General features: G+C 37.8%; 1 protein-coding gene across 2 annotated transcripts in view; it reads right to left on the bottom strand.

The window, feature by feature from the left end:
- The window catches only part of POU6F2 (POU class 6 homeobox 2), a 485,531-nt gene that overhangs the window by 373,836 nt on the left and 90,213 nt on the right, over positions 1-21,482 (bottom strand). The window contains exon 1 of one of the 2 annotated variants that reach the window (XM_025853180.2): positions 69-80. The exons of the other annotated variant lie outside the window; for it this stretch is intronic. The gene's annotated coding sequence lies outside the window, so the exon portion shown is untranslated. Of the gene's footprint in view, positions 1-68; positions 81-21,482 lie in introns of those variants that run through there. 2 annotated transcript variants of the gene reach the window in all.

The following is a 21,482-nucleotide window of genomic DNA, read 5'->3' as shown; positions in this document are numbered from 1 at the left end:
CCCACCTCCTCTTCACTAAGCTTATACTTTGTTGACCAGTGTTAATTATCAACACATTTATTGATGACTCTAATTAAAGATGACAGCATTAGACACGGCGCTGCATCTAAACAGAAACAAGCAAATAAACAAAACAGCTCATCAGTACAAATCTGTAAGTTGGAATAACAACATAGCAATCAATCAAATGGGAGTCTGCGAGTTCTGGACTTCGAGTGTGCACTCAGACACAAATCTAGATCGTCACCCTGAACCTCTATAGCTCTTAGCTCTTTTGGCCCCAAGAGGTTAAAATCACCGTGTGGATGATGCTTCATGTATACTTACCTGGGAAAAAAGGGAGACACTGTTATTGATAACATAAGAGCACCATCAATTCAATTTCTGCTGCCTTTGTGAAAAAGCATCAATAAAAGTTCAATTCAGGCTCATCGAGATCTGGTCTTTTGGTAATGGGGTTATACAGTGGTATTGACATCGTATACGCATACCCTCTATCCATACATTCTTCATAATCTGATGGCTTCAAATAGGTCTCAGGATTGAATCAGAAAACAACTCAGATTAAAGTGAACTTGCATTTAATGGTTTGAATGTACAAAGAGAGAACAACCAATCTCTGTCCTAAAAATGCTTTCTTTCTGGAGGTATTTACTACGTATAATCTCAATATTTGCAACTTTTTGCAGAAGTGGATGACATGGTAAGTTCACAAAATGAAAGAACCTTGCCTCTAGTTTCGGAGTTTTCAAACTGAGCACTGAACTGAGAAGCCCTAAGGTTTTTAGTGGGGAGCCTCCAGGACCTCCAAGGGAGACAAGGAAGGACAAAAGTGTCCACTCCAAGCCTTTAACCACCATATTGGCTCCTCTCATCCATTTTAGGTGGAGTTTTCAATATACTTGGAGAAACGGTCTCATAGTTCTGCCCATCCTACCTATTTGTGATGCATTACAGATGCAATAAAATCATGACAGTTTTCCCATTGGTTAATCGCTTCCTTTTCCAAAATACTCAAGCCTTTGCCTCAAGCTGAGATGCTTGAGTTTTTTGTAGGTAACAGGTCTCAGAGTTCTGGGTATTGGGTCTGATATAAAACAGGCTCTTAATAAATGTGTTTGGATTGATTGATTGATTGATGACTGATTAATAATTGCGAGGAAGGCAGACAGGAAGGAAGGGAAGGGGAAGGCAAGGATTGTCTTTGGTTGATATTTTTAATATTTCAAAATACATGTAGTCATGTCTGACATTGCACAATGTGGAAACTAAGGCCTCACCTGGCTATCTGACCCATCTGGCATTGCACACACCTATACACTGACCTGTATCCTGCTTCCAGAAATGTGAGTTTGGTTTCGTGTGCTTGTGTTACTTTGTTTTACCACAGGACAAAATGGAAGAATTTAATATGGACACTGAAAAGGAAAAACAAATGTTTTTTCACCCCACCCCCCCGCAGGACTGAGGTTGAACAGGAGAAAAGCTACCAATGGCGGGGGGCGGGGGAGCGGTGGGACTGGGGGAGGAGGGTAAGCTCTCCCAAGCAAGGCATCAGTGCTGGATCTTGGGGTGGCCCCAGATGAGCCCAGACTCCTCCCGCCCAAAGCCTGGGCCTCCTAGCTCTGTCATGCCCTTTGTTCACCCTGCAAGAATCCCGCAAGAATCCCGCAAGAATCCCCGGTTCACCAAGGGGAGCCTAACACTTCTCCTACACAACTGGCTCTCATGTCACTCAGGGCTAGTCTCATCAAACCCTCACAGCATATTGGAAATAGGATTTTGTTACAAGTGCTCTAATTCTATCATTTTTCTCAGAGGCAAATACTCAATTTAAATGAGTACTACATTAAATATGGGGATCCATCTCATTCTATTTTTCCATCCTGAATGGCAAAGGACATACAGTTGGGGCGAAAAACTTTTGATTCAAAAAATATTCCAGTTCCCTATAGTTTCAAATTTCCATAAATAAATAGAAAAATCCATTCTGCCCCCTGCTGACAGACTAACATTCCTAAAAATCCAGCTCTGAAACCTGACCGCGGCACAGTACCTTCGGAGTTGGGTCCAAAGTCCTGCTTAATGTCCCAGAGCCTCCACACTCAGCCCGGGTACAGCTTTTCTCTGGCAGTGGCTTGTGGATAGGCAGTGCACAGCCAGAGAATGAGCCAGCACATTTTTCTAATGATTGTAAACATACCGGGATGATTTTCTGGCAGGTGATGATAAAATGTCTGGTGACTTCTGGTCTACCCTGCACAGATGCCCTCCCTTTGGCCTACAGTGGGCAGTGGTGATCAGCCTCACCGGAACCTTGCAAGTCTCCAGGCCAGCACTGCCCAGTGGGGCAAAGAGCCTGTGCTGGGGCCTGAGGTCACTTCCTACTCACCAAGGAACCTGGGGCAAGGATCTTAGCACATCTCTCTGCACCTCAGTTTCCCTGAGAGGAAATGGGAGCAAAAATACATGCCTTGTGAGATAGGTTTGCGTCTAAATAAATAATCCACAAACAGTGCTTACAGTAGACCCCATTGCATAGTTATAATAAGAGATGTATATGCTATTCTCTGTCTAGCAACTGTCCTGACAAAGGATGAGTGCGTGTGCATTTTATTATGGAGAAGCTCCTAGCCTTCATCATATTTTCAAAGGGATTCATGATCCGTCGCCCCATCCTCCCCACCAAAATCGGTGGGGAACCACAGCTAAGGAGTAGGGGCCTGCTCCCTGCATCCTCCCACTCCAAATTTTAGGGCAGTGTTTGGCACGTAATAAGCCCCCACTAAATATTCATTGATTTTATTTAAAAACAAAAACAAGAATCAATACCTATAAATGATGGAAGAAAGGTCAAAACACAGATTTTTGAAAACTAAATTATTTTGACATCTTCTGAGAAGGAATTTAAAAATCCTAAGCGCTTGTTATTTTAAGAAAGAAGTATCGGTCAGCCAGCTGTAAATCCTATAGAATTGGATCCTTGAATTAAAACAGTCCCTGGCTTTTAATTTTTCAAGGTTCAAGTTTCCTGTAGCCACGGTCTCTAAAGGAACCCTTCTATTTCTGTTCAAAAGGCCATTGCCTAATTGATTTCGCTAATATGTGTTTTGCTTTTCTTTACTCCCAGACTGCAGCCGCCAGCACCCGAACACTAATAATGTGGGCTGTGATGTTTGCTGCTACCTTGGGTCCTTTGGAGCAATCGGGGCAGCTCTCTCAGCCAACACCAGTTCCTCTGGAGTTTTCCTCCCATTTTCTGCCCTGGGTCTGCGCAGGGCTCCGCCTAGCCCAGCTGCTCCCTTTCCCTCCCCTCTCCTATAATCCACTCGCCTTTAATATTCCAAGGGTGACCCTTGACTGTCCTTTGAATGCCGCTCCAATTCAAAAGGCTTCTGAGCTTTTAAAAGGAGCAGAGATAACATAATTCCAAGGAGAGGGGGGTGGGGAGGGAGGGAGAATGTGATTGGAAAGATTAGCTAAATGTTCTCATTCTTGGGGATTTGGGCTCTCACACTCATCAGTTATCTTATTAACCACTATTAAAAATATTTTGTTTCCACCCCAAACTACAAAAAGAGACTTAGCTAAGTATTTCTTTAAATCTCCAGTCTTCGAAATCAAGGGCGACTTTAAAAGAAGGCTGGTTTTTATTAATATTTATTTATGTCCTCTTCAGTTTGTGTGATTGGGGGAATGTCTGAATCAGAATCTACTAAGACAAAACTGATGCAGCTCAAGAAATATTTTATTGACAGTTCATCATGTACGAAGTGTTGGACTGGGGACTGTGTGGGATGTAAGGATCAAGAAACATTTGCTACCATCAAAAATTCCACCATCTAGTAGACACCAGTAAAGGAGAGTAACGGTACTCAGCATCTTCTATGAGCCTAGTGTACTTTTTTTCACAGACATAACATTTTCTTGGAATCCTTATGTTCCCCTTCTGTAAAATGCCAGCGTATACTCAGCATGTGGACCTCGCCTGCACGCGTGCGCACACACAACATCCTTTCTTTGAAGCCCCGCTTTACCATCATTACGGATGCTAATGAATAAACATGTTCCTCCACCCAGGGAGTTTCAACTGGCCTTTTCTGGACTTCATTCCTTATTTTAGAGAGCTAATCTGCAACTGATGACTCCCACACAAAAAAACAAGGTATCAACACAGCCAACTGCAGGATCATGACAATGAGGGCCTGCCCGGATGGTGCAGATGAGCATCTGAGTTACTACTGTTTGTCACTGAGTATTTTTAAAGAATTGCTTCCCTAATATCCTCAAGCACCTACAGTAACAAGAATAGGTAGTATGTTGTCAAAGGAAAATAGACCCATTTTAACAAATAGGTAAGGCACACTCACAAAATAGATAGATAGATATTAGGTATATAATATAGGTGGGCTATGGTCTTTACAAGCAATTGGCTCCTTTCAGTGGCTTTGGAAGCCTTCATTTTCCCCTATTCTTAACCCACTACCATTAATTTGCTTAGACAAATCCTCAATAGAGTGAAAATAGACAATTTCAACTCAGTGCTGGTTGACTCATCCCAAATCGGATTGGCAAGTGGGTCTACTCCAATGACATCCATGTACCAGGGCCCCAAGAAGGCTCACTTATACATGGCTGGAAGGTAATGTCCTTACACAATCCTTTTTCCTTCTGCTCCACTGAGCTTCCGTATTCTTCCTCCATATGCCCATGCCTTTGGCCTGAAAAGTTTTCTGTTTTCTGCACAAAACAAATGAGAAATGGATTGTTGCTGGGGTCTCTTACTTCCTCACTAACTCCAGCTATGGGACCTGTGTCTCTACTTCCCCGCTGGGCAGCCCTGTAAGATCTGGGCTCCGAATGCAAGGCTCGCCCTTGCCTTTCCGATCTTGAGGGGGCCGCTTGTGGGTGCTCATTTCCTTACTATGTCAAACAAAACTCTAATCAAACCTGCAGAGTACTCCCTTTAAAAAATCAGTAAGAAATCATCTTATTGGTGAAAAACAACCAGAAAAGTAAATTCTAATTAGCACTAAAATAAACCGGGAAACCAATTCCCAAGTTTTTTCGATACAAAAATAGAGTCAATTACAACCAGTTTTTAAAAATTGAATACGTTTTTTGAATCCAGTGGAAAACAGTTTGCTGCTTTGTTGCATGAGGATTATGGGAGATTTTTTTCCTCCCTACTTAACTTTGACATGGGAGTGTTTTTAAATGCTAGTTATTCATTTATTCAACAAATATGTATCGAGTGAGTATTGCCTGCCATGCCATTCACTCTTCAAGGTGATAGGAACACATCACAGAATGAGGCAGATCAAATGCAGGCCCTCGTGCAGCTGAAATGAGCCTGGGAGACGGACAAACACACAGTTGAGGAGATACCATACTGCTGGGGAGTGGCTAGCGCTATGAGCGGAGATAAAGCAGGGTCAAGCGTGCGGAGGAGTGTGGGTGTGTAACTCACGTAAGAGGAGAGTGGTCACACAAATAGGCAGCAAGGGGAGGCCATGGAACATCATAAAGGGATGGTGAGGAAACAGCCCTGGCCTGGGAGCCTGCTCAGTGGCCTCCAGGGACCAGGAGTTCAAGGTGGCTGAGGGCAGGTGGCTGGGCGTGGTTGGAGGTTAGACCAGAGAAACGGGTGCCAGATAAGTAGCCAAGGGCTAGATCGGGTGGGGTCTTCTGGGCTACTCTGCGGACCTGGGGTTTAATTCCAAGCATGAGGGGAAACCATCTGAGGGTTTTGAGCAAGATGTGACAGGATCTGGCTCACCTTTCAAAAGGCTGCTTTGTGGGGGAGACAGGAGGGAAGCATGGAGGGAAAGACCTTGTGGTTTGGGTACCAGATTAAAAAAAATTTTTTAACAGCTTCATTGAGCTATAATTGATATTTTTAAAACTGCACATATTCAGTGTATGTAATTTGTGAGTTTGACCATATGCATACACATATGAACCCACTATCACAATAAGGTAATAAACCCATCCATCACCTCCAAAAGTTTCCTTGCGGCCCCTTTTCCTAACAAAATTTTAACTAAAAATAAAGGATTGCAGAAGGCATACACTCAAATCTTACGAAAACCCAAATTTAAGCCACATTTTTTTTCTCACTACCTTATTGCACAGTCTTTCTATCAACTTAATTTCTTTTGAAAAATTAATCAAATGAACCGTCTCTCTGCTTTACCTGCTTTGGTAGAACCTGCGTTGGCTGTTTGCTTGCTCACCTGTCAGGCCTGATGGGATTATTACCAAAGTGCCCCTGGGCAGGTGCGGGCAGGTGAGGAAGGAGGGGGTCCCCAACATCACTGAGTCCATCCTTGTGAACACTTGACTAGATAGACCCCAGTGCAGTCTTAGAAAAGTCACTTTAACCTCTCTGAGTAGTTCTTTCAGTTAAAATAGTATCTATCACTTCCCAATGGGGCTTAAGGACGATACATGGAAAAAGACGGTCACCTACAGGACTCTGCCGGCATTAATGCCCCTCCCAAGCTTGGCCATGATTTTGGAAGCAAGTTCTACCTCTTGAAGCAAGTTCCTCTAACACACTGGTCACTTGCATTCTCTGATCTACTCCTACATGATAAAAAGCACCCTTTCCCACTCTTAATAGCTTGCACGGGCTTCAGTTTGGAGATTTCTGCTCCTTAAGTCCTCTTCTTAAGACAGCTTTGGGTTCCGTGGTGGCACTTGCAAGACGCTAGTGCCTTTCTAGTCTCCTCTCCAGTCTACACCATCTGTCTGTTGCCATCCACTCTGGGATGGGACGTGTCGCTGAGGTTCTGTGTGATTCAGGGAAAGGGCTTGGTCCTGCTCTCCACAAGCCCCAACTGTGAGTGTCAGGTCCTGGGGATCGGTCCCACCTGGGGGCGGGCCAAAAGATTAGGTTCCGGGACCCTTCCTCATACCGGCCAATCAGAATTGCAGAGGGAGGGGCTCAGGAATCTACACTTTCTAACAAGTTCCTCAGGAAACTCTTCCCCACGTTGATATGTGAGAACGCCCACCTTAAGGGGCTATGCTAAGGACCCAGATGGAAAGCGTCACCAAGTTTCCCCAACGTTTCCGAAGGAAGCATGCCATAGCACTACCCAGATTCATAGTGACTCTGACATAAGAGAAACCCCTCTATAAATGCCTCTTATTCTGGCCTCTGAGTCATACAATTTCAGGTCTTCAAATATTTATTTCATATTCTCGATACTTAAGATTTTCTTTTGTCCTTTGAAAATTGTTCATTTTGACAGATTTTGAGCTCTATTTTTTCATTCATATCTACCTTGAATTTTAGTTTGCAATTATGTAACGCATTGTAGAAGTTTTTGAAAATTATATATATATTTATGCATGCATATATGTGTATATGTGCACACACATATATAGTATGTCTGTATACAATTTTTGTCCTCTTTGTTCATGCTTTTAGATCCATATTGCATATATAAGTTAGTGTCTTGCTTTTATAATACACTTTTTCGTTCAATAAATAGTTATTGAAGACCTAACATGTGCTACTAGCTAACAATGAGTCAGCTGGGCACTATATTTGCCCTCATAGACATTATGATTATATAGTAACCATGTTCTCAAAATTCAACATTATCCAAAATTGTGATCTCTAATAGCTAAATAATATTTACTCTGATGGATGTGCCTTTATTTATTTAATTCTTTTCTAACTGCAGAACATTCTGGGCTGTGGTCTTTGAAATAGGGTCCATGCACACTAGGAGATATGCAAGACAATGCAGTAAGGTGCAGGAAGAAAGTATTAAAATTTCTATTTTTATTTCAATTTTTTCAATTCTATTTGGGGTATGTTTTTTAGTGGTAAAAATGAATGGTACAAAAACCAATAAATAAATAAACTTACATACATTAGGAGTATATGGTAAAATTTATTTGCATCGATAAAGCTGAGTTATCACAAAACCTTGGGAGTCCCTTGATTTAAGATGTGTCCAATTATTCACACAAAAATAAAATTTTGACAGTTTTAAATATATTCTCAGGAGTGAAATTACAGGTATAAGAGTATGGCCCATTGCCAAATTGCTTTCAAGGTTAGTTGGTGGAAAATTTATGTTCCCAGTGTATGAGGAGGCTTCTCTTTCATATTATATATATTTTTAAATTGTTTTCTAATTTATTAGATGGAAACTGGCATTTTATTAATGTTTTAATTTGCATCTCATTAGCAAGGTTAAATTTTTCAAGTTTATTAGCTAATTAAGTTTCTTCTTTCATAAATTACTCACATCCTTTGCATGTCTTTCTGTTGGGGTCTTAAGTATTTTCCTCATTGAACTTCCTATAGATATAGAGAAGTACAAGAAAGAACAACTGACACTTATTTTGCTCTAAGTATATACTTTATTTCTAGCCCTCTCAACAAACAAGAGTGTTATTATCCCTGTTTCACTGATGATGAAATTGAGATGAATGAAGTTAAATAACATGTAATTTGGCAGTCTTCTTGATTCCAAGCTGTAAGAATTCCAAATATTTTTTCCAGAATATTTTATTTCCCTGTGATTTTTTTGGTATTGATTTTTTTTAAGGATTTAAATTATTTAATCTTTTTTTTATTACTTGACCTACTGTTAAGACAATCTATAACAAAAAGAATAGAGTAATATTAGCACACACAGTATAATTAGACTAGTAACCAGGAAACGTTACAAAATGGTCCTCTGGCCGTCTACACTTTCTAGAGCAGTAGGTCTCTTAAATTCACTTACCAAGCCCAGAAATAATGACTTCCAAAGCCCTGAATATCCACTAAGACAAATTATGCCAATTGTGATTTCTCACATATACTCAGATTGCACAAAGAGAAAGCTTTTAAATGTGATAATTTTTAAATTGAGACTTAAAATTCCTTAGATTAAAAACTACAAAAGGGAGTAAACAGCAAGCCAAATGATTTAAGAGCAAAACTCATTTAGAAAGCGTTATATGTACCTAAATATACATGAATGTGATTATATACATATATGAAAACTGCAAATTTGTGGCATTCTAAATAATTCATTTAAGTACAGTTTTGGCATTTAAACAAAGATCAAATCAAGCTTTAAGCTAATAAGAACATAACTTTTATTTTTAATTTTTTAAATAGAAAAAGGTAGCTAAACACTACAGATCAGAAAACCCTCATTTAATATAGATTATTTTGAAGAATAAAAAAATTTGTAATAAGGTGGCTTTCTATCTCACACTAAAATGTAAAGAAAACCTCTTTCCCAGATCTAAACTCCAAACTTAGTAAAACCTAAAAACTGTTCAAATCTATGACACAAATCTACCATGACCAATTTAAATTACCCGGGAAAGGGTAGGAGAGGGGATTAATAATCAGACCCAGTTGCACACAGATGGAAAAATGCTTGCAGTCACTCCCAAATAGAACCCTACATTATATATAAATCACAATGAAAATAAAAGTGCCTGACATTACAGAACTGTGAAATTTTGTTTAAAAAAAAATCAAACATAATACAAATAAACTGTTGGGTATCATTGGTGCACATGGAATAATGTAACACAGAAGAATGATAAGGCTGGGAAATACTGAAAACAACTAAGACTCAAAACACAAGTTTACTTTAAAAAAACCAAAGAAGTTTGCCAGGGAAAATAAATGCTAAACAGAAAAGCAGACCTTTTCAGCAGGACAGCCTTTTAGACCACTGAAACAGCAGACACACCCGACCCCACCCCCACCCCACCCCAAATTCTAGTTGACGTAAAAAGAAGGGAAAAAGGTGAAACCAAAGTAAAACACTTCTTCCCAAATCTTATGTCCCAGTGAAGTTAGTGGGACAGAGTCCCCAACACTGAGCTTTGTCCCCCTGGTATCTCTCCTTTACCAACATCGCCTCCACTCTCCTATTGGGGACGTCTGTTCCAGCAAACCCAACCTCCTGCAGGCAGCGTTTGAGCACAGGAGAGAATCCTGGAGCCAAGTGAAGGACGTCGTACATTTAGCCAAAAGCTCTAAGTGAACTTGGTATTGATTTTTAAATTCGTATCCAGTCATATTTATCAATTCTTTCCCTTATGCCTTATTCTATGGCTTTTATGATGAGAAATCATCCATGAGAAGGCATATTCACCAATATTTTTTATTTTCTGTGATTTTTAGTTTCAGTGTAAGTCTAGAATCTGTCTGGAATTTGTGTGGGTATATGGCATTAACTGAAAAAGTTCCCCAAATAGTCCATTTTAAAGCACAATTAATTGAATAACCCATTTGCATATTATGCTTTCTTTTTCTTTTAATCAAAAGCCAACTTCTAATGGAATCTAATGGAACATTCTAATGGAACTCAGGCCTGTTTTTGTATGCTATATATGTGACCACAAATAAGGCCATATGTATGTATTAAACATACAACTATATACCATATATAATATATACATTTTAGAAATTATATTAACATGTATTTATATATAACTATATGTGTATTATAGATTATGTAATATACATATTAGAGCAAAAATTCTCTGTACTCTATTCTTCTTTTTCAAAAATTTCTCCATATCCTCAGCTGTTTATTTTCTAGATGAAATTTAGAATCATTTTTTCAAATTCTAAAATTAAAAAAGATAAATAAATGTAATCTTTATAATATTCAGTGTCACCATGAAGAAATGGCCTTTTTTTCCCATTTACTTAAATTTTCTTTTATTATTATCAGTCACGTGTGAGTTTTTTTGTATTTATTACACACATTTTCATTTAAAATTTTCCAAATATTTTGCTTTGTTCCTGTTTCCAATAAAATCAATTTCCCTGTCTATAACGAAGTTATGTACATGGTTACTGCTGTTATATAGAAAACCTAAGGAGTCTGCAGTTGATTCTATCTTATTTTTATCCCTTAGTATTTCTTGTCTTGAATTCTATGTTTTGTTTGTTTAAATTTTACTAATAAACATTTGCTTTTTCTTTGCTTTTACCATTTTTATAATATTTTATTTTAGTGGTGCTTTCTGTTACTAAGAAGTCTGGATTTTTTAATTTTTAATTTTATTTTTTAAAAATATTTTATTTATTTATTTGACAGAGAAGGAGAGGGAGAAAAAGACTTCCCACTGAGCAGGGAGCCCAATGCGCCACTCGATCCCAGGACTCTGGAATCATGACCCGAGCCGAAGGCAGACCCTGAACTGAACCACCCAGGCACCCCTATGTCTGGATTTTTTTAATGTAAACTTGCAGTTTGTATCTTATGGAGAAATTTAAAACATTCATGTTCATTTTCATAATCAGTACATTTGGTCTTATTTTAGTTACCTCACCATTTGTTTTCAGTTAGTTATGGTTTTATTATATTTTATTATTTTTATTTTTATTATATTTATTATTATTATTATTTTCCATTTTAATGTTTTCAGTTACTCTGCCTCCTTTTTTGTCTTGTCCGGTGTTTGTTTCATTTGTGTGTGTTTGTACTGATCTTTACTAGAAATTTAAAAGTTTTATATCCTGCTTTTAGTTCTTTGAGTGGTTACTACTATTTAAAAATATATATATTAGGTTTTAGCTTTTAACTACCGTAATTGAGAATATAATGATACCAAAAAAGCACCACTTCTCTATAAGATTTTTTTTAAAAGAATGGCTTCATAGAGCTGTATACAACCACTCTTCAAGTCTTTAGCATTTTACACCAAATTTACTATTATTATAAAAGTGTTTTATATTCTGCAATTTTTCCTTTCAATATTATTTTGTCTTTGTATTCAATTTCTTAACTATTAAATATATAATGTTTAGTCCACTCTATATTAATTGGGTTTCAAGTTCAATAGCAGCCCACTGACTCCCCTTTTGATTCATCTTTCATTTGCTTTTTACTAATTTCTAAAAGAAGATTATGTGTGCGGTATATTGTCCAACTCCTTCTTTATCTGGTAATGCTTTTCCATGGCCTCCCCACGCTGAAGATATCTTGACTGAGTAAATTTCTTAAATTGCTACTCAAAACTCCACGGAGATCACTCAAATGTCCACTGAAATTTGCTTCTAACTGGGAATGTTTGAGACCAACCCAGTTTTGGTTCCTTTGCAAATAACTTTTTGTTTGTTGCCGCATGCTTATAAAATTATTGTTTCTCTTTGTTATTAAAAAAAAAAGTCCAAGACATCTCTGGGGTGAGTCTCTTTATTGATTTTCTTAGAACTGAAAGAATCCTCTCAATCTTCATTTCCTAGGGATTTCTCCACCATTCAGTTTCAAGTTTTCCTTCATTATGGCAATAGCCATTGCTTTATTTTAAATTCTTTTCGTCTAGTCTTCAAGAGGTCTTAGATTGTTGTCCATTTTCTGTCCCTTATAAACTATTGTCCCTCACCATTTTAAGCTCCTCTGACTCTGGTTCTGTTTTGCAAGAGTTTTGTGAGGCTCTCCTCATACACTCACTTAATTTGCCAATGGAAAGCTTACATGTTGATCCTCTAATTTTGTTAATTTTGTTAACAAATTAACTAATGCTAATGGATTTTCTAAAGCCTTCTTCTGATTCTTACCATAAATCATATTTAGAAGCTTGCTTCTTTGAGTGCTCGTAATAATGTCCTTGTTCTCTAGCATCTTTATATAAATCCAATATTATTCTTTTTTTTTTTTCCTATTTACCTGCACCTCAAAAGAAAGCTCTCCAGACTATTATTTGCTAAGCCAAAAGGTGACTTTGGCCCCATTTTCAAAGCCCACGTAAGTGAATCACCGAATCTCTTTCTCAAGATTACAGTAATCAGGAGCTTGCTTTGCTTACATGGAACTCCTGGCTCATTTGCAGTGTCTTGTAATTTTTCTTCTTTGTCGCTGCTCTGGTTGTTTCCTCCCATGACAATTCTCACACGAAAGGCTCTCTACCTATTCCAGCTTTCTGGAGTCCGACTGATACTGGATCTTCCGACTGCCTGCCCCTCTGATATCATGCGGGAGAAAGTGCAGGGTTCGTGGGCTTCTGCTTCTGTCTGCCGTACTCTCTGCCTTCGTGGGCAAACTTCCTACCTCGGGATGAAACGGGCAGTCGCTTTCTCCCCTCTACTTTCTATGCAGTTACTTTCAGCAATAATACAGTCTGACTGTATATAAAAGGAAAAAAGAGTGGAGGAAGGTTCACAGTTTGATTCTTGTTCAAACTGCCTCAAAATGCGATACTCCATGAGAAAAGGAACGCCTGTTGTTTAGCAGTTCTCAAAATGTGGTCGGCAAATCCCTAGGGTCCCTGAGTCTCTTTCAGGGTAGCTGCAGGGTCAAAATTATCTTCATAATAATGCTGTAATGTTGCAACGCTAAATATTTCGTGATAACGTTAGACATTATTTGCCTTTTCACTGAGTTGACATTTATATTCATGATGCAAGAGCAACGGTGGACAAAATTGCTGGTGTCTTGGCATAAATCATAACAATGGCACGAAACTACACTTGTAGTATCCATGAACTCACACTAAAATTAAGAAAAAAGAGGGGGGCTGGGTGGCTCAGTCGGTTAAACGTCTGCCTTCAGCTCAGGTCATGATCCCAGGGTCTTGGGATCCAGCCCCGCATCAGGCTCCCTGCTGGGGGGTGGGGGGGGGAGGTCCTGCCTCTCCCCCTGCTTGTGCTCTCTCGCTCTCTCTGTCCATCAAATAAATAAATAAAATCTTTAAAAAAAAGAAGCTAGTTTTACTTAAAAATGTCCTTGATGGAGTAGCAGAAATATCATTAAACTGCAACCCTTGAACACATTTTTTTTAAGTACACATGAAGCATGTTGGCGGCATACCAAAATATAATGATTGCTTCAAAGAAAAGCACTTGCAGCAAGAGACAAAAACTATGATTTTTCGGCCTCAGGTATTCGGCAAGGAGACATTTTGGGGGGAAATGAGTGAAATGAGTCTGTCACTTCAAAGAAAACCACTAAAGGTATGTGTTTCCAATGAGAAAATTCAAGCACTAAAGAGAGAATTAGAATTTAAGAAAACTTACATCTGCCACCAAAAGTTTGAGAACTGCCCAATAATTAAAGTTTCTGGTAAAATAAGTAGTGATATTAACAAACTTGGGGGTTTTTTTATACTGTGCAATGAAATGTGCCAACGTTTGGAAAAGCTGCCTAACACACTGAATCAATATTTTCCAAATGATGCTGCAATGTTATGCATTGGTAAAAGATCCTTTCCAAGTACAAGACAGATTCATGGATTTTAGCGTTAATGAGTACAAAAATGGCTTTCAGTGATACATTGCAGTGAAGATTTATGAAACTGCTACTTGTCGGATTTTGGTGTATCAAAGAATAACCACAATTCTTCTAAAAGGCAACTAAAATACTCCTTTCCTTTCCTATCACATTTCCGTGTGACGCTCGATTTCTTCATAAATCTCCACCAAAGGAACATAAGCACAATAGAATAAATATAGAAGTAACTGTCTTCTATGAAATTTTTACTAAAGAAAGTTTTCAAAATGTAAAACTATCACTCTTCTAAATTATTGTATTTGAAAAATAGTTTTTAATAAAAACATTTATGCTGACACCTAACTTTATTATTTAAAATGCATTTATATAAAAAAATTAATGCATCCATATGTATTTTTCAAAATTTCTTCAACATCTATTTCTAATTTGATAAATATCAATAGGTGTTACCCTCATAAATGAAAGCTCTTTGCAGCTCTCAGTAATTTGTAAGAGTGTAATGAAGTCCTAAAATCAAAAAGTTTGAGAACCTCCACTCTATTTTGTGCAGCTAGACTGGGACAACTTTCTACTTTCTGTTTCTGGCTCTAGAGCATTTTTGGACCAACAACTGCATTTTCATTCAAATTTCACCTACCTTGAAGTTAGTAAAAATTCCCCTTAGATTTGGGTAATAAATAGGTGGCTATTAGTTCTGGTTGGGGATTCCATACATTTTAATGTTTTCAATTCCCTTATATATTTTAGTGGAAAGTTGGGAACTTCTTCCTTTTTTTTTTTTAACTTGTGATGTAATTTACATGCCATAAAACTCACCATTTTCAAGTGTCAAATTCAGTGGGTTTTAGTATATTCACAGAGTTTTACAACCATCACCACAGTAAATTTTAGAACATTTCAATACCTCAAAATAAGACATTCTTGAGCTATACTCCCTTGTCTTCTCATTCCCTCAGCCCTAAAAATCCACCAATAGTCTTTCTGCCTCTATGGATTAACTGTTATAGACATCTTGAATAGATGGAGTCATTCTCTCTGAGACCTTTTGTGCCTGGCTTCTTTAACTTAGCACAGTATTGGCAAAGCTTATCCAACTTATAGCATGTGTTAGTATTTCATTTCTTCTTAAGGTTGAATACTATTCCATTGTATGGATCATCAACTGATGGGTATCTAGGTTGTTTCCACTTTTTTTGCTATCATGAATGATGTTGCTATAGACACTTGTGTACAAGTTTTTATATACCTATGTTTTTAAATCTCTTAGAAATATACTTAAGAGTATAATTATAGAATCATATGGTAATTATACGTTTCACTTTGGAGGAGCTGCTACTGTTTTCCACAGTATCTACACCATTTTATTCTCCCACCAACAATGTATATGGGTTCCAATTTCTCCACATCTTTTCAACAATGTATACGGGTTCCAATTTCTCCACATCTTTTCTAACACTTGTGATTTTCCACTTTGTTTTTTTAATCATAGACATCCTAGTGGTATCTCATCGTGATTCTGAGAAATTGAGCATGTTTTCATCATTACACTTATGAATGAGATCTGGCCATTCGTTTAAACTATGACATGCAAGTCTGTGAAGTTTTCCAATCTATTCCCCATGCTTCTTTTCTTTGTTCTCCTGAGTCTCCTAGAACTACATGTGCATTTGTCTGAGAACTTAGTCTCAAAGATCTCAGCATTGCCTTCTTTCTTAATTAAGAACTTTGCCTTAAATTAAAAACTTTCCAAAATTCTTCTTGGTGCTTACAATTTGAGTTCCTATGTGAATACTTGAGGATGAGGTGGCTCATTCTCTGAGAGGTCATGGAAATGATTATGCTGTTTCATTATTTCCATACTGTTTTGTCAGCTTACCCAAAAAATACTACACAAAAACATTCCAAGAACCTTTGTTTGCTGTGACAGCATCTTTCTGAATGGTGTGTATGTTTACATTTTTATTTTCCTACGTCTTTGAGACTATTTCTTACCCTCTCAGGAAATTAAACACTTGACTTTCATAAAAATAAATATAAAAAATAAAATGAAGATTCTGAGTGTTGGTTTGGAGTCAGGAGCCACGAATACCCAAATTAACAAAACTCCTTCCCCAAGTATAAATTACCCACAATTTGAATTTTCATAGATGTTCCCTTCATCATTCAAATTACATGAAAATGTTAATGACTATTTGCAATGCCAAACAGATAAGTAAGTTAACCCCCACACATATCTAATTATATAAAAATATTTAATTTCCCTAAGACTTTGCAAATATTAGGATCCTTTAAATCTGTTCCTTGTAATTTCAGGTTTCCATGGTGATAGATTCACTCATCTCCAAATTCTAGTCCTTGACAGCCTGAAAAGGGCTAAATTCCAGAAACAAGAAGGCAGATTGATGAAAAAAGATGATTTCCTAAGTTCCAGGGGTAGATGCACAGCAACTGCAGCACCTGTGATTGGTGATGAATTGAAATCACTGTAGAAATGCACTCCCCCAACGTAGGCACTCTGAGGTGTGCAGAAGACTGGGTGGCTTATGCCTGTGTATGGCCTACTCTTGATACATAAGGACTCACCACTGAGAATCTTGCCCTTTTTCTCTTCTAATCCCACCCCCTCACCCCATCAATAGCTCCTCTCACTCTCCCAATTCATCCAGAGACTGTGGTTGACTCCTAGCACAGAGTTCACTAAGATGCTGGGGTATTGCCCTCTGGAAGACCAAGTCACATAAAGGAAGTGCAGGTGGTTTGGAGAAGAGCATACATGCTGGAGAAGGCTGTGTTTTATGTACATTTAAACAAAGAGCAAATAGATACCACTACTGCCTTTACAGAATGATGAGAAAGTCCAAAAGTTGGAAGAGAAGAGACATTAAATTGAGTCTACCAGACTTTATAGTCTGAGGATCTGCTGGGCATCAGAGGCAGGCAGATTCTATTCATTAACCTTGCTGGTCAGCCAGGAGCTGGGTGGACAGGAAGACTGCTGGAGACAATACCAATCGCCATCCAGAGTAATAAACCAACATCTAGTGTGAGCCTCGCTATGTGAGGAACAGACTATGTTAGAAAACACTTACCATAAAAAACATCACAAATCATTGGGAAAGGAAAAGAGTTTCAGTGAATGATTTTGGAAAAATGACTACTTGGGGAACTCTCAACTGAAAGTCTCATCTCACATTAAGCCTAAAATAAATTCAAAGAGAATAAAAAGCTAAACACAAAAGAGAAAACTGCAATAAAATAGAATAAAAACGTGAAAATTAACAGGTCTTAGAATAGGGAATGATTTTCTAATCATGGAGCAGTGAAAAAATAAATTAAAAATCACAATATCAATTTACACAGAACTACTGAACTTCTTTGTGTAAAAAACCTCTAAAACAATTAAGAAGCAAATGGCAGCCTGGGACTGATAACTTCAAATTGAATAAACTAAAACCACAATCTACTATTTTTTCCAATTAAAAAATTTTAATTATATTTTTGGTTTTAAAATGGTGGTGTCAATGTGAGGCTTCCCCCATTACCTTTTTAAAGGCATGTGAAGTAATAAAGATAATGAGAAATAGAAGCACAAACTCCACCTTCAACAAAATAAGGAGACTAAATCCTTTAACCATAAAGAAGTGAAAGTACAGTGGGGTAAGGAAAGACTTTGAGAGGACAGCCACACCTGCAGAGCTCAGAAAATGCTGCCAAGCACACTTCTCCAAGATGAAGGGCACATTCTGAGGTCAAAACCAACAATCATTACTTTTTAACAATGGAACTGGGAAACAGGAGCTGACAGAGAAATAAAGCTTTTCTGAATCTTGTTTGATTCCAACAGGAAGAGAAGAAAAAAAATCACACAGACAAGTCATATTTTCAAAAAGCATTCTACTGGTAAGACAGAGTAAGGAAAAATTTTGTGTTGTCAGCTTGTGAGCAACCTGCAGTGCCTGTTTCAGTTCTCAGTTGACTGGGGAGAAGTAAGGTCTAAAAGAGCACCCCCCCCCCCATGCACAATCCTGTCACTAAAAAAATTTCTGCGGGCATGGAACACAACATTGTCAACCCCTGCCATCACCACCACCACCCTCAACACACACATATAGCTTCAATTTCGCTCTAGTCCTGAGTTCTAGAAAGTCCTGAGTTCCTACAGTAATAACAAAAAAAGAACCAAAACTTAATCCATACAAAAATAAAACTATAAAAATGATGGGATACAAGCAATAATAAAAAAAAAAAACACTAGGCAAGGAACAGACACCAGAAAGCTTCTGTCATGAGACAGTTTAAAGAACATGTCAAAATATGTTGTTATACATTTTTAAACCTGATGGAACAATAACCTACATAAAACAAGAATACAAAGCAGGGATTCAATAACTCAGGGAAGACATGAGAAGACCACAGACATAAAACATGAGTGGGCAGAGCTCAGGAGAAAAGTAGAAAAACAAAATCACAAAAATAAAGACAAAACTGAAGCCACACCTGGGAGAATAGGTATTCCTAAAAATATAGCAGAATGGACTGAAAACCAAGCAAAATTAAATTCAACAAAACAAAAGTTGTATTTTTTTAAGGTTAGAGAGCTATTGGTAGGTGAGGAATCCAGACAAAAAATATTCAAACTGAGTACCAGAAGAAGAGAACTAAAATATCGGGGGAAAAATAAAGCATACTTTAATAACATTTTTAAAAATAAAAGAAGATTTGACTTTAAAGTTTGAAAGGTCCACCATGCCTCAGGAAAAATGGACGGAGGAGTCAACACCAAGATACAGTAATATTATTAGATGCAAAAAAGAAAACTGTGTGTTGTGTTTGTATGGATCTAAAAGCAATCTACTACTTTCAGTTTTAGGAGTATTTTTTTCTATCATTGCCTAGGATATTATTTGTCTGTTTTATATGTTTGTTTTTGGCCAAACATATAGAATCTAACCACGAAATGAAAGAAACAGGACTTACCAAAGAAAGGAAAGAGGTAGAAAGAAGTCATGGTTCGAAAGAAGAAAAAAATTTCCCTTTGCTTCTAATTGAAGGGCTTGAGAATAAACATCTTTAAAAAATTCAGGCCTGAATTTTTTAAAATTATGACTATGTCTATTAGTGTTCAGAAAAGCAGGATTTGCTGTCAAAAATAAGATTCAAGTCTGGCAGTGTTCTGAGCTTGGTGACTTCTGGAATACAATGATGAGTCATCTCCTGTTTTAGAGGAAGAAAGCCTGCCATTACATCTTTTCTCATATCCAAAGAGAAAGCCGCAAACAACATATAAATCATAGCACCACACAGCTCTTTTAGAAATTTATTAATGGCTTAAAGAAACAATCAAAAACATTCTAAGAGCCATACATTCAAATACTATTTCCCCTTGCTCACCACCCACACTTAATCCTCAAATCCAGTCAATTTGTTCTCCTGATGTCTTTTGACTGTGTCTTCTACTTTGTCCCCATGGGCCACCATTTCTAGCCCAAGTCACTTTCCGGTAATCTTGCCCCCATTCAACTTACTCTCCTCTCTGTACCCAGTGATCATTTTAAGTGGCAAATGTAACCATGTCATCTTACCCCACTGATAGACTCTAACCCCCTTAAAGATTCTTCAGGACTTTCTATGATCTGGAGGATAATGAATAATCCTTACACGATATGCCCTCACCCACCTCTCATCCTCAACTTCTACAATTTTTTTTTCCATGTGCTTACACAGCTGTTCTTTCAATTCCTTCAAAAGCTCTAATCTTTTTCTGTGCTCTGTGAGGAGCATTTCTCTCCCTCCTCCTCTTCCTCAACCCCACCAGAGCTCACAGCTGTCTCCCACTCAACTTTTGTCTCAGTATCAACATCCTTCCTCAGGGCAGCCTTTCCTGAGCCATTGTTCCCCTTCTCCTCTCAATAATTTGTCTCCTCTAACTCTATACCCATATTTGGAGAACCATCACATATAGTAATTCATAATTATGCTTTACCTCTCAATCCCAGAAAACTAAATAAAACATGGTTATTTTGAAGGTATCAGAGATCCAAAATGAACCCGCCCCTTTTAGATTTCCATTCACTCCATTATTCAATGTCATTACAATATTGTAGGTTTGAGTAGGTTGCTTAAGCTTCCTGTGGCGTATTAGTCTTATCTATAAAATAGGAACAATTATACCTTCATTGACTGCTATGACGGCAAGAGCAGATAATGACTTTTGTAACTCCCCATAAAGGATTGTGTAATAATAATTAAGAAAATAATTATTGTTCACAAAAGGCATTATTTGACTACACATCTGAATATAAGATGTAGAAAATTGCCCTGTAGTAGTTTTCATTATAAGAGGGAGAAATACAAACTTTAAAAATGTTTAAGAACTTTTTATTCTATGAAACAAATAATGCAATATATGTTAAGAAGAAAAAAAGAAGAAGAAGATAGCAGGAGGGGAAGAATGAAGGGGAGTAAGTCAGAGGGGGAGACGAACCATTAGAGACGAGGGACTCTGAAAAACAAACTGAGGGTTCTAGAGGGGAGGGGGGTGGGGGGATGGGTTAGCCTGGTGATGGGTATTAAAGAGGGCACATTCTGCGTGGAGCACTGGGTGTTATGCACAAACGATGAATCATGGAACACTACATCAAAAACTAATGATGTAATGTATGGTGATTAACATAACAATAAAAATTATTTAAAAAAAAAGAACTTTTTATTCTAATGGAGTCCAACATGGGGCTTGAACTCACAATCCTGAGACCAAGACCTGAGCTGAGATCAAGAGTAGGATGCTCAACTGACTGAGCCACCCAGGTGCCCCTAAGGGCGTATTTTTTTCAAATTTCATTTTGTTGTTTCATTTGTGAGTGCTGATTTCTTTTAGGTCGGAGACATGGAATGGTTCAAAATTATTTATACAGCATTTCAGCCTGAGCACAGTTTCTAATATCCTCCAAAGAATGGTAAAACTAATGGTAAGGGGCAGAAAAAACTGGCAAATACCTGTAACATATGCTTACATATCATCCAACGCACATGTGACCATTTCATGTGTTTCGAAAAAGAACATTTTATATATTAAGTATTCCATCCTCACCCCAGGGATCTTCGGAGAGGAAAAAGGGTGGTAGTAATGTTGTCAGATACGTATATATATTTAATATATCTGAGGTAGAAGGAGAGAAATAGGGAGAAATGGACAGAGGGACAAGGAAGAAGGAAAAAGGAGGAAAAGAAAAGAATGTTAATCATGCCAATGACTAGCATTCT

Source organism: Callorhinus ursinus, unplaced genomic scaffold, assembly GCF_003265705.2.
Source record: "Callorhinus ursinus isolate GAN/ISIS: 27379988/994484 unplaced genomic scaffold, GSC_fseal_2.0 scaffold73, whole genome shotgun sequence".
Taxonomy (NCBI): domain Eukaryota; kingdom Metazoa; phylum Chordata; class Mammalia; order Carnivora; family Otariidae; genus Callorhinus; species Callorhinus ursinus.
This window is presented reverse-complemented; position numbering and strand designations above follow the sequence as displayed.